Source organism: Eptesicus fuscus, chromosome 9 (assembly GCF_027574615.1).
Source record: "Eptesicus fuscus isolate TK198812 chromosome 9, DD_ASM_mEF_20220401, whole genome shotgun sequence".
Taxonomy (NCBI): Eukaryota; Metazoa; Chordata; class Mammalia; order Chiroptera; family Vespertilionidae; genus Eptesicus; species Eptesicus fuscus.
Genome location: NC_072481.1, coordinates 61,580,299 through 61,595,272, shown reverse-complemented (window position 1 = coordinate 61,595,272; position 14,974 = coordinate 61,580,299). Strand labels below are relative to the sequence as shown.

Genomic DNA, 14,974 nt, shown 5'->3' with positions numbered 1-14,974 from the left:
TGAGGAGCAAAGCATTCTGAGTAACGGACTTTCTGGTTAATTGAATGTTAACCTATTTACCTAGGGCAGGGGTTTGGCTGAAGGGCTCAGAAAGGTGAATGCCTCTTTTCAGATGTGCACAATTTAAAGATTCACCTCATACTACTTTGTATAGTTCTTCTGGTTCTTCTACTTGTTTTTTTTTATAGTGAGTTGTCCATATGTTTCCCTTACCTAGAGGTTATAAGCAATTTTAGAGCAGAAGTGCTTTTTGCTTCTTTGTAAAAGCTGTAAAATATTTCACAATGTAGAAGTTCATTAATTATTTGCTTAGTTGAATTGATTTTGCCTCCCTAATATGTTTTTAGATATATTGTTTTACCAATGATAAATGCTCACTATGTATGTCAATGCCTTAAGTAAAAAAAAAAAACAAAAAACACACACACAAAACCAACCCTGAAAAACATGAAGCTAGAGGAATTTTGATGACTTTTATAAAACTTAAGAAGAAAACTTTTCCTTAAATTTAACATGTTCATATATACTAGAGGCCTGGTGCACGAATTTGTACACCAGTGGGGTCCCTCGGCCTGGCCTGTGGAATTGGGCTGAAACTGGCTCTCCAATATCCCCCGAGGGGTCCTGGACTGCAAGAGGGTGCAGGCCAGGCCGAGGGACCACACCGGTGCACGATCAGGGCAAGGGAGGGATGCGGGAGGTTGGCCAGCTGGGGCGGGCTCCAGGGCATGTCCGGCCCCTCTTGCTCAGTCCCAATCAGCCAGACCCCAGCAGCAAGCTAACCTACTGGTCAGAGCATCTGCCCCCTGGTGGTCAGTGCACGTCATAGCAAGCGGTTGAGTTGCCTTAGCATATCATTAGCATATTACACTTTGGTTGGTTGAACGGCTGACTGGCCGACCAGACACTTAGCATATTAGGCTTTTGTTATATAATAATAACACACACAATATTTGTTTGAAATATATTCTACCAGAAATGTGAAAAGATAGAAGTGGATCATAGAACAATGAAGCACCTTGAAAATACTAGATATATGATTTAAAAGACTAAAAGTGATTTAATAATAAACTTTTACTCAATACCTCCTAGCTGTACAGTGCTGTATTAGGTTCTCTGAGGGTACAGAAATTAGAAAGGCAAATATTGAGCCGCTACTTTATTTTGCACACTGTTCTAGGTCCATAGGATACAACAAAATATGTCCCTGCTCCTTGGTCACACAGAGCTAGAAGGGAAAGCCCACCAATTAGCAATTAACATGATAAGTAAATTATATGGTAGCCACGGGGGATAAAATAATAGCAGCTACCATTTATTGAGGATCTACTACATTCCATGCTGTGTGCTAAATCCACTACATGTCTCAGCAACTGCAAGGACCAGTGGAGAGAATCCTTGGCATCAAACATAAAGAAACAAAGTTCAGGAAGTGTCTAGTCATTTTGCTTTGTTGAAAATCTGATGCAGAATACACATCGGGGAAATAAAGTTGGAAAGATAGGTTGAGGCTGAGACCTTCCATTCATACACCATATACGTATTTTGGATATTATTCAAGTTTTAGAAGCTTATTTGTTTATTCAGCAGGGGAGTGGTAGGTTTAAAACTGGGTTTGGGAAGATTAACATAACTCTTAGATTACCTTTGGGTCATTTAGCTAGAGAAGAAAACCAAATGAGCCATTGTTTCTAAGGTCAGAATTACAGTTTTGTCATTTGGAAGCACTGATGTGAAAAACAGAAAAATGACACACCCTGATATTTGTATCAGCCTGTGCAGTTTACAAAGCCCTCTCGTGTGTATTATTCTGCTTGATCATCACAGCAACCCTGCTAGGTGGCATTGTTACCACATTTTACCAATTGAGATGATTTATGCAAAAGCACAGTCTGGCCTGGAGTGGATACTCAAGGAATGTTAGCTGAAGTGGAAAAATAAGGAGGCACAGGCTAAGAAAGCCTAAGCATATTGCCCAAGGTCATATAGCTGAAAATACATAACAGAGACCCAACTTAAAGCCAGTTTGTCTGCGTATGAGTCTATTTCTCTTTGTTAATACCCTACCTTCTTTCCTGTCACCCACCAGAAATCCTCAGAAGTTCATGGAAAATGATAGTCGAAGAAATCAAGCATAGTACCTAGATAGCTAACTTAATGCAAACACCAAACATGGAACATATTATTTAGTATTTAGTATAAAATTTTATTTTATTTTAAGGGTTTATGACATATACATATATATTTATTTTGTATATATGCTTTTATATGTTACCATATACAGGGCATCCCAAAAAATGTATGTACAGTTTAACAGCTGAAAGCTCAATTGATGTTTCTTCCCCTCCTCCCCCCTGAACTTTATTGATGGTACACAACAAGGTAGGGCTCCCTAAGTCCTTCCCCTTCTTCACGGGTTCTGGGATAGAAACTGTGGAGGTCAGGAGATTCTCATTGTGTTGGGGGATCGATTTGGGTAAGAACTCCCCAGCAGCTGAGGGCCTCTCTTCCTTTTGCTGGGGCTGGTGGTCTAGGGGGCTCTTACTCCTTGGAGACCATGTGGACCATAAGGTCCACCACCCTGTTGCTGTAGCCAAATTCATTGTCATACCAGGAAATGAGCTTGACAAAGTGGTCATTGAGGGCAATGCCAGCCCCAGCATCGAAGATGGAGGAGTGGGTGTCACTGTTAAAGTTGTAGGAGACAACCTGATCCTCAGTATAACCCAGGATGCTCTTGAGGGGGCCCTCTGATGCCTGTTTCACTATCTTCTTGATGTCATCATATTTGGCAGCTTTCTTCAGGCAGCAGGTCAGGTCCAAAACCGACACACTGGGGGTGGGGACACCGAAGGCCATGCCAGTGAGCTTCCCATTCATCTCAGGGGTGACCTTGCCCACAGCCTTGGCAGCAGCAGTGGAAGCTGGGATATCCTGGGCAGCCTCTAGAATCTAGGCCATCATACCACAGCTTCCTAAAGGGGCCATCCGCTGTCTTCTGGGTGGCAGTGATGGCATGGATTGTGGTCATGAGCCCCTCCACAATGCCAAAGTTGTCATGGATGACCTTGGCCAAGGGGGCTGAGAAGTTGGTGGTACAGGAGGCATTGCTGAGAATCTTGAGGGAGCTGTCATTCTTATCATGGTTCGCACCCATCACAAACATGGGGGCATCTGCAGAAGGGGCAAAGATAATGACCCTCTTGGCTCCATCCTTCAAATGAGCCCCAGCCTTCTCCCTGGTAGTGAAGACACCGGTGGACTCCACAACATACTCAGCACCAGCATCACTTCATTTGATGTGGCAGGATCTCGATCCTGGAAGATGGAGATGGATTTTCCATTGAGGACACGCTTCCCATTCTCAGCCTTGACTGTGTCTTTGAACTTGCCATGAGTAGAATCATACTGGACCATGTAGACCATGTTGAGGTCAAATGAAGGGGTCATTGATGGCAACAATATGCACTGCCAGAATTAAAAGCAGCCCTGGTGACCAGGCGCCCAATGTGGCCAAATCTGATCATTCCAACCTTTATCATCCTGTCTCAGGGTTGTGGCTGGTACTATGCAGGACGAGCAGCTGTCTGATGAACAGGAGGAGCAGAGAGCCTGATGTTTCTTTCTTTTCAGATTTAACCCAGTGTGTATGCATTGTTTTGGGACACTCTATACTGTATGTGCATGAGTGTATGTGTGTGTACATGTAATATTATTATATTAGTTTGCTAGGGCTGTCGTAACAAAATATCACAGGCTGGGTGGTTAAAAACTGACATTTATTTTCTCATAGTTTTGGAGGTGAGAAGTCTAAGATTGAGGCAGTGGAAGATTTAGTTTATACTGAGGTCTCTTTCCCTGGGTTGTAAACGGCTGCTTTCTCTCCAGGCCCTTGGTGTGTATGCATATCCCTAGTGTTTTCTTTGTGTGTCCAAATTTTCTTTCTTACAAGGAAACCAGTCATATTGGATTAGGGCCCACCCATAATGGCCTCATTTTAACTTAATCATCTCTTTCTTTCCCTCTTTCTTTCCCTCTTTCTTTCCCTCTTTCTTTCTTTCCTCTTCTTCTTCCCTCTTCCTTCCTTCCTTCCTCCTTCCCTCCTCCCTCCCTTCCCTCCTTCCTTCCTTCTTTCTTTCTTCTTTCTTTCTTTCTTTCTTTCTTTCTTTCTTTCTTTCTTTCTTTCTTTCTTTCTTTCTTTCTTTCTTTCTTTCTTTCTTCTTTCTTTCTTGATTAAGGTATTACTTATGTGACCTTATCCCCCCATTGTCTCTCCCCACCTTCCCACTCATGCCCTCACCCCCTGGTGTCTGTGTCCATTGGTTAGGCTTATATGCATGCATACAAGTCCTTTGATTGATCTCTCCCCTTTACCCCCACCCTTCCCTACCTTCCCTCTGAGGTTTGATGGTCTGATTGATGCTTCTCTGTCTCTGGATCTGTTTTTGTTCATCAGTTTATATTGTTCATTATATTCCACAAATGAGTGAGATCGTGTGATATTTATCTTTCTCTGACTGGCTTATTTTGCTTAGCATAATGCTTTCCAGTTCCATCCATGCTGTTGCAAATGGCAAGAATTTCTTCTTTTTTACCACAGCGTAGTATTCCATTGTGTAGATGTACCACAGTTTTCTAAGCCACTCATCTGCTGATGGGCACTTAGGCTGTTTCCAAATCTTAGCTATGGTGAATTGTGCTGCTATGAACATATATCCTTTCTGATTGGTGTTTCTAGTTTCTTGGGGTATATTCCTAGAAGTGGGATCACTGGGTCAAATGGCAGTTCCATTTTTAGTTTTTTGAGGAAACTATACTGTTCTCCACAGTGGCTGCAGCAGTCTGCATTCCCACCAGCAGTGAAGAAGGGTTCTTTTTTCTCTGCAACCTTGCCAGCACTTGTCATTTGTTGATTTATTGATGATAGCCATTCTGACAGGTGTGAGATGGTACCTCATTGTCGTTTTGATTTGCATCTCTTGGATTATTAGTGACTTTCAGCATGTTTTCATATGTCTCTTTGTCTTCTTTATGTCCTCTTTTGAAAAGTATCTATTTAGGTCCATTGCCCATTTTTTGATCGGGTTGTTTATCTTTCTTTTGCTAAGTTGTATGAGTTCCCTGTAAATGTTGGAGATTAAATCCTTATCAGTGATAACATTGGCAAATACATTCTCCCATGCAGTGGGCTTTCTTGTTGTCTTCTTGATGGTTTCTTTTGCTGTACAGAAGCTTTTTTTTATGTAGTCCCATTTGTTTATTTTCTCCTTAGTTTCCATTGCCCTCGGAGCTGTATCGGTGAAGATATTGCTTTGGCACATGTCTGAGATTTTGCTGCCTGTGGATTCCTCTAATATTTTTATGGTTCCCCATCTTATGTTTAAGTCATTTATCCATTTTGAGTTTATTTTTGTGTATGGTGTAAGTTGGTGGTCTAGTTTCATTTTTTTTTGCATGTATCTGTCCAATTTCCCAACACCATTTATCGAAGAGACTGTCTTGATTCTATTGTATGCTTTTGCCTCCTTTTTCAAATATTAATTGAGCATTGTGGTTTGGGTTGATTTCTGGGTTCTCTCTTCTATTCCATTTGTCTATATGTCTGTTCTTGTGCCAGTACCAGGCAGTTTTGAGAATAGTGGCTTTGTAATACAGCTTGATATTTGGTATTGAGATCTCTCCTACTTTGTTCTTCTTTCTCAGGATTGCTGCAGCTATTTGAGATCATTTTTTATTCCAGATAAATTTTTGGAGAGTTCATTCTAGGTCTCTGAAATATGCCATTGGTATTTTAACGGGGAGTGCATTGAATCTATAGATTGCTTTGGGTATTATGGACATTTTAGTGATGTTGATTCTACCAATCCATGAACACAGTGTGTTCTTCCATCTGTTTACATCTTCCTCTATCTCTTTTTTCAGTGTCCTGTAGTTTTCTGTGTATAGGTCTTTTACCTCCTTAGTTAAGTTTATTCCTAGGTATCTTAATATTTTTGGTGTGATGGACATCTTCAGAACATTTCACCCCAAAGCCATAGAATATACGTTCTTCTCAAGTGCACATGGGACATTTTCAAAGATAGAACACATATTAGGTCACAGGCAAAGTCTCTCCAAATTCAAGAAGATTGAAATCATATCAAGCATCTTCTCAGACCATAATGGCATAATATTAGAAATAAACTACAATAAAACAATAAAAAAATTCAAACACTTGGAAGTTCAATAGCATGCTATTAAAGAAAGATTGGGTTACCAAAGAGATCAAAGAAGAAATTAAAAACATCCTGGAAATGAATGACAATGAAAACACAACAATCCAAAATCTATGGGACATAGTGAAAGCAGTCCTGAGAGGGAAGTTTATACCTCTACAGGCATACCTTAAAAAACAAGAAAAAATGGTAATAAATCATCTAACTTTACAACTTAAAGAATTAGAAAGAGAGCAACAGGAAAAGCCCAGAGTGAGCAGAAGGAAGGAGATAATAAAGATTAGAGCAAAAATAAATGACATAGAGACCAAAAAACTAATACAAAAGATCAATGAAACCAAGAGCTGTTTTTTTTTTCTAGCCAGACTCACCAAGAAGCAAAGAGAGAGGATCCAAATAAATAAAATAAAAAATGAAAGAGAAAAAATAACAACAGATCCCACAGAAATACAAAGGATTGTTAAAAAAAAATACTATGAACAACTCTATTCTAACAAAACAGACAACCTGGAGGAAATGGACATATTCCTAGAAAAATACAACCTTCCAAAACTCAATCAGGAAGAATCTAAAAATCTGAATAGGCCAATAATTATGGAGGAAATTGAAGCAGTCATTGAAAAGCTTCCAGTAAACAAAAGCCTGGGGCCAGATGACTAAACAGGGAAGTTTTACCACACATTCAAAGAACTAAAACCTATCCTCCTCAGACTATTCAAAAATATTCAAGAGGAAGGAACACTGCAAAGCTCATTCTATGAAGCCAGCATCACTCTAATACCAAAACCAGATAAAGACAACACAAAGAGAATTACAGGCCAATATCCCTCATGAACATAGATGCCAAAATCCTCAACAAAATTCTAGCAAATCAGATCCAGCATTACATTAATCATCACTTTAGATATCCTATTTTCAAACATTTCAATTCTGAAGTATTAGAGGGTTTAATGTCAACATATGAATTTTTGGAAAACCCTCAGTTCACAATTTATAAGGCCCTGTTACAATGACATAAGGCAGGGTGAAATGTGGTATATCAATGGACATGATGGACTTTGGATCCCTCTAACCTGGGTTTTAATCCCAAGTCCTTTGCTAGTTTTCACCTCTGTGGCCATGAGCTCATCACTTGACTTCAGTTTCTTCCTCTGTAAATTGAAGACAAGAGGGCTTTCTTGGCAAGTTAGGGTATAGATTAAAATAATCTACTTGTATGTGCATGGTGTAACACAGGACCTGCCCCTTCACAGGAGCTCAGTAAAATGTTGGCACCCTTTTCCCTCACTGTCCTGAGGGAGTTCATGGGGCCGTGTTCTCTCAGATAGAGGCAGACATACATACAGATAATTCCACTAGAATTATCTAGTGTCACGAGGGTTATGTGCCACCATATTTAACAAAGACTACGTTTGCTTGAGTGTTTTTGGTATGAACTTTACCAGGATATTTCTGTAATAAATAGGCACCCAGATCACAATTCTATAGAAAATCATTAGCTCAGTTAAAGTTAAAAAACAAACATTAAAAAATGGTATGTTATGTCCAAATTTTCAATGTAAAGAAAAACTGAGGAATGACAAGCCTAGATATTTTATCCCCCTGCAGTAGGCAGCCTCTACCCTCAATAATCCCTGCCTCCTGGTGTTCACCCTCTTATTTAATCTCTGCCCCCTTGAACGTGGGCTCACTTAGTGATTCCCTTCCAACAAACAGAATATGGCAAAAGTGGTGGGATGACAATTCTGAGACTGAGTTACAAACAGACTGTGGCTTTTGTCTCCACCAATCTCTGGGGCATCCCTCCCATCCCCGCCCCCCACTCCTCTCTCTCTTTCTCTGTTTCTTTGTCTCTTTCTCTCATTACCAGATGCTGTGTCCAAAGAAAACCCAGGCAGTCTGTGGAGAGGCCCACGTGATGAGAAACCATGGGAGTGAATTGATGTGGAAGCAGATCTTCTAAGAGCTGCCACAGCCACATGAGCAGGCTTGGAAGAGATTCTCTAGCCCCAGCTGAATCTTGCCATGATTGCAGCCCAGCCAACATCTTGACTGAAACCTGATCCAGAGGCACTCAGTTAAGCTGCACCTAGATTCCTGACCCACAAAAAATCTGGGATTATACATGTTTGTTGTTTTAAGCTGCTAAATTTTGGGGTAATTTGTCACACAGCAATACATCAGTACTATGCCCAGCTTGGAACAAATGTGTGTTTTTCTAAGCGCAGGAATATTTGCACTTCATTAAACTTGAGTATTTTAATAATATCATGGAAATCTATGCTTTATTTCTTTATTAAGGTCTTTGCACTCATGTATTACATATCCTATATAATAAAAGAGTAATATGTAGATTGCTCATCACTGCAACACACAATATAGCTGCCCCCATGTGGTCAAAGATCCTGCCCCCATGTGGACACAGGATGGCCACCACAAGATGGCCAGCAGGAGAGGGCATTTGGGAGGCACCCAGCCTGCAAGGGAGGGCAGTTGAGAAGGACCAGGCCTGCAAGGGAGGGCAGTTGGAGGTGATCAACTCTGTAGGAGAGGGCAGTTAGGGGTGACCAGGACAGCAGAGGAGGGAAGTTGGGGGCAAACAGGCTGGCAGCAGAGTGGTTAGGGGGTGATTAGGCTGGCAGGCAGAATTGGTTAGGGGCAATCAGGAAGGCATGCAGGCAAGCAGTTGGGAGCCAGCAGTCCTGGATTGTGAGAGGGATGTCCGACTGCTCGTTTAGGCCCGATCGGGATCAGGCCTAAACAGGCAGTCGGACATCCCTTGAGGGGTCCCATATTGGAGAGGGTACAGGCTGGGCTGAGGGACAACCCCCCTCCGTGCACGAATTTCGTGCACCGGGCCTCTAGTATACCATTAAAAAAAGAAGAGAAAATCTAATCAGAGGATAACTTTAATTTAAACAATACTTTTTTATTGATTAAGGAAAGGAAGGGAGGAGATAGAAACATCAGTGATGAGAGAGTATCATTGATTGGCTGCCTCCTGCATGCTCCCTACTGGGGATTGAGCCCACAACCTGTGCATACCCTCTGACTGGGAATCAAACCATGACCTCCTGGTTCATAGGTTGATGCTCAACCACTGAGCCACACCAGTTGGGCTGATATATATTTTTTTGCTTAGTAGAATCATTGGGTGAAATGCTGTTAAGACTTAATAAAATAAAAAATAAGTAAAGGTATCTTATTTTTACCCACTAGGAAAACAGTCAGGCATGGCATGGCATGACATTGCGGAAAAACATTGAGTACCACAGTAATAAATCACAACACAATGTAGGATAAAACTGAGGCCCAACACAGCACAATGTAGGATCCAGGCTCACAAATAAGGTCTGTGAACAGAATGCTGGCTGCTCAGAAGGGGGTTAGAAGAAAGAATAATGAAAGGATCTCAAGAAAAGAAGGATCTGTATAACTGAAAACAGACATTTAACTTTTTATGCTACTAGGTACAACTTCAAATGGATTCATCATCTGCGGTTTTTAAAGATAGGGCACAAAATATATAATGGCATTAATACATTGAATGTATATGGTGCTTTCATGTTTGCTTTTTCACAGCTGTCATATCTATTCCATGCTGCTTCATAGTTGTGAAATAGTAGAGATTACATATTTTTTGTCCCATTTTACAGATGGCTCTACCATCTTGGGAATGCAGATAAACTAAGCTATATCTCATTGCAATAATTGGATAATGTTAGTTTATATCTTAAAAAAAATTCTCTCTCTCTCTCTCTCTCTCTCTCTCTCTCTCTCTCTCTCTCTCCCCCTCACCTCTCCCCACTCATATACCTTCCCATCCATCTAGTTTCTGTACTTATCTAAAGGTCAGCTATCTGGTCATTTCAACTCTCTAACTCTCTCTAAGGCAGTCATGGCCCAGGAGTTAAGGCAAAAGATTCTCAGTGTTTGTTAAAATAGCTGCCAAAGACACTAAAACATAGACTCTGAAGTGGGAATGCTGAATTCTTTAAGGAGATCTCAGACTTTCTATGCAGAACCTATGGACCCTTATTTTAAACACAATGCTAACAAGTTTCGTTTGGTTCATTTTTTTATTTACAACACCAGAGCGGACAGAGGAGAGACTGAACAATGGTGGTGAGAAGCTGACACACAGGGAACTGACAGCAAGAAGGAATGACAAAGAAATCGAAAGGCAACCATAGAACCAGAGAAAACAGTTTTTTGGACACTTTTAAGATGGTAATAAACATTATGACCTGTTTCAAAGTGCTCTGCAATAAATAATGCTCATAATTATCACCACCAAATCATTAAAATGTCAAAATAAGTTCAGTACAGTTAAGGAGCAGGCGTATCTTGAGTACTTATTTTTTAGCAAGAACTGTGCTGGGTGCTTTACAGACATTATCTCTAATCCTGAGGTTTTGGAGAGAGAAAAATGAGACTTCCAGAGTTGAAGCCACTTTCTTAAGGTCATAGTGATGTTAATAAGTGTATATGAGCTAGGATCCAAACTTGAATTTCTCTGATTGAAAACCACTCTGTCCACTATTTCATACTACCTGAAAGATGCCAGCGAAGCTGATTCTGGTAAACAACAACAACAACAAAACACCCAAAAATAAACTATATTTTAGTGCCTAAGGGTATAATTTGCTAATGTGAAAACCCAATCAATCCTGTGTTACCTGTTATACCTCCTAAACATCAGGTAACTAAAGTGTTAATCTTTGTGGACGTTTTGGTGGGGAAAGGAGTATATTTTCTGCTTCACATGAGCAGAATTTTTTAAAAGTGAAAATTATACAGCAGCAGAACAGACTGCTTTGTTAGAAAGTGAGGTTCCCATCTTTATAGTTAAACTAGTGGTCCAGTGCATGAAATTCATGCACGCAGTGGGGGATTCCCTAAGCCCAGCCTGCACCCTCTTCAATCAGACATCCCTCTTGCCATCTGGGACCACTGGCTCCTAACCGCTCACCTGCCTGCCTGCCTGATCGCCCCTAACTGCCTCTGCCTGCCTGTCTGATCACCTCTAACTTCTCTGCCTGCCTGCCTGTTTACCCCTCACTGTCCTCCCCTGCTGGCCTGATCTTGCCCCTAACTGCTCTCCCCTGCCAGCCTGATCTCGCCCCCAACTGCCTTCCCCTGCTGGCCAATTTGGTTCTGATTGGTCAGTTTCTCTGCCAGTCAGCATCAAAAGCTCTGCCTCCTAGGCAACCATTGGCTCCTAACAGTTCACTCAGATTTGGTTCTGATTAGTCAGTTTCTATGCAAGTCAGCATCTCTGGGCCTATCTCTGGGCCTGATCAGAGAGGAAAGGCTGATCAGCAGCCCCCATGGAGGCCTGGAGAGAAAAAGAGGTGCGGCTGCTGGTGAAGCCCTGGGAGAAAGAGAGAGGCAACAGCTGATCCATAGCTGCCACAGAGGCTGCGGATCAGATCCTGCCTCTCTCTTCAGGCCTCTCTCCGGGCCGGGCCTGATCCGCAGCCCCCTTGGCAGTCAGTGCTGGGTCGCTGCATCCACACGGGCAGCAGCCCAGCACTGACTGCAGGACTGAGTTCCAGTGTTCGGTCGAGCCTTCGGTCGATCGTTAGGGACCCTGGGTTTTTATATATTAGGATAGTAACAGCTACAATATTGCTGGAGACCTTATTTCTATACAGACAAGGAAATGGGTCGCTAAGAATCTGCCTCATTTCTAAGAATCTGCATCCCAAAATCCCTTTTCTTCCTAATATGCAGTGCTTCTAACAACTCTTAAGTGGTGAAGAAAGATTTGCTATTAGATGAATTATCACTCTTTAGAGCACAAAAATAGTGAGTTCAACCCTCTTGGCAGTTACATTTAGCTGAGCAATTTTTTGTGTCTTTAATTCTTTGGTGTCAAATGGATCACTTCATGTTCAATGCTTAATTACCAAATCTTTATCATCCCCAAATACTTCATGCTTAACATTTATTAAAACCCTTATTTTCAGTGAGACAAACCTCATTTACCATCTGAAATCTAATTTTTGTAACATTTTGTAGATAGTAGTTATGAACTAATAATATACAGTGCTGTTTGAAATCATCATTCCTTATGTTATACTTTGAAATTAATTTTTCCTTTTGATTTTTAATGCGTTTCTCTTGTTCTATTCAAAGAACGGTAGGGTGCCCTCCTAGTGGTAATTTTGACCAGTCATTTTAAATTGCTATTCAAAATGAACTGAGTAGTGTTTCATAGGAACATTTCTATTAAATTTCCTATGATGTTACTTATGATTAATAAGTAACTACAGTGGGAAAAAAAAGCTGAAGGAATATATAATCAAACATTTTATATCTTACTTAAAACAGATGAAATAAAACTAAAGCATCTATATGAGTAAAAATAAATACTTGTAAGAGGAGTTTCGTTGATTAATACATTTAGCTATTCATTCCAGGGCTGATTTATCTACTAGGCTCAATAGGCACAATGTGAGGGATTCACAATGCTTTTAGGTACACATGAACATGTTTTATTTTAAAATCAGAAAAAACACACACTTTAGGTCAAAGTTCATTATATGTTTTTAACATATAGTATTATATATTTTATCATATAATATTATATATTCTTCTTTATATCAATACATTTATAAAATATAATTTAAAAATTAATGAAGAAAATTGCCTACAAAAGCAAAAGTGCCCATGTCCCATGCACTCATTCTAACAAGATTTACTGAGCTCCCTACTATTTGTCAGGGACTGTACTAGAGCTGGTACATGTGTGGGGTAGAGGGGAAAGTGGAGTAAAGTGGTAGACTGGATAAAATAAAGAGGACCCAACTTTTGTCCTCAAGGAACTCATGAATTCCTAATGAGTGGAGAAAAGATGTGAATCAATTGTTACTTACAATGCAATGTGGTAAGTGGTATTTTAGATACAGATAAGATGCATAAGAAGTACTGATGAGGCAGTGGCCAGCTCTGCTGGAAGAAAGGATTCATATAGCACATAATAGTTACATGGGGTCTTGAGAAATTAGATGGATTAATAAGGAACTAATGAGGGAGGCTATGTTCTTGGCAAATAGATGATATGTGCAAAGGCCTTGGCATATGATAGGTCTTGGTATTTTCCAGAAACTGCAGATAGTTTATTGTGATTTTGTAGAGTATATGCAGGTACCCTGAGGGTTATAGAAAAGGTAGGTAGGGTCTGGAACAAGAAAGGACTTTAGTGCCATCATTGCCATGCCAATGAGGTTGCATTTCATTCTATAGGATAAAGGCTATATTTCTTAGCCTTGCCCTCAAACACTTTTACCATCTGGCTCCCACCTATAGTACCATGTCCCAAGATGCTCCACCAATATGCTCCACTGCCAACCATCCACATGGATTTACTTTCCCACTTCTGCTCTCATGCACATGGTCTTCCTTTATCTGAATTTCATGCCTTCCTTCTTGCAAAACAGCCATCTCAACAGGGACTTCCTCCCTGAAGCCACCTCAGCCCCAGGCAGCACACTCACAAGTTCAAGGCAATTCAGAGCTGAGAAGAACCTTTGGGATTATCTAGTCCTTAACCTTTATTTTACTGATAAAACCTAGGCCCAGATGGATCAAGTAACATGTGCCCATTTCCATAGTCAGTGAGAAGTTGGAGCAAAATGAAACCTAATTTGTCTGACTTTTGGTGGGAACAGTTCTGTAGCAATTGTCTTCACAATTCATTTGGTGATTAACCATGTACTGTCTTGACATAGCTGATGTCATCTTCAACTATTTAAATTTTACTGTTTGATTTGTTTATACCAAGATGTATTTTCCCAACCAAATGTTATTGCTCTGTGGGCTGGAACTGCCTCTTACAGTGATTTCCTACCAGACCCAAAGCAGTGATTTGGCATATCAAGAAGCTCTTGCATAGTTAATAATTTGATTTAGTTTTTTTCATCATCATGAAACAATTTGCCTACATTATAGAGATTATTAAACCTATGGCAAGATAGAAAACAGCACTTGTCTCAGTTGGAGTTTCCAAGAAGCGGGGACTGTGACATAGATCCTGTGCTCTTGACTTGAGTGTGCTCTCAAAAAAACCCTGGGAGGGAGTGAAGGTAAGAGAAAGGGGAAAGCAAGTCTGGCCTCAGCCACCGGATCTTCTGGGGTTCTGGAGCACAAATCACTGCAGAGTTGTTCAGCCTTGAGCAAGGAGACCAGTCTCTCCAACCCTGCTCAAAGCCTGTCCTTATCTGTGGGCTGTCCCATGGTGGTGGTGGTGGAGGTGGTGACGGGAGTATAATCTCCTTGTCTGCTAAGGTGACTTCTCTAAAAGGGGGATAGCCGTGAATCATGGGTAGGCAACCAGCACAGCAACTTGGGATGGATGTACGAACTCAGTAAAGGAAATCTGCGCAGCACACCCACAGCATCTATTACCACTTTCATCTGGTAGACCACCCCACACTTCTCCCCCCAAAAAAGCCAAGAACACAAAACAAAACAAAACAAAAACCAGATGACAGAACCAAAGATTGATCTTCTCCATCTACATTTTGGCCTCTTCTATTAGATCGTACATTTTCTCAAGTTATTCTCACAGAGCCTTAACCTAACCTAATGTCCATATTGACCCTTACTCTAATAAAAAGAAATTTAACGTACAAAGAAATATTCAGTTCTTCTAATGGCATGGTTTGCTATCTCAGAGGAATGTGGTCACTGCTGAGAAAAGGAAAAATACCCTAGATCTCAGAGATGAGGTCATTTCCAAGATTCTGAAGAAC

At 40.8% G+C, this 14,974-nt stretch overlaps 1 pseudogene; it reads right to left on the bottom strand.

Annotated features, from left to right (window-relative positions):
• Positions 1 to 2,540: 2,540 nt before the first annotated feature.
• Positions 2,541 to 3,542, bottom strand: LOC103284154 (glyceraldehyde-3-phosphate dehydrogenase-like; annotated as a pseudogene).
• Between the last annotated feature and the right edge of the window lie 11,432 nt (positions 3,543 to 14,974).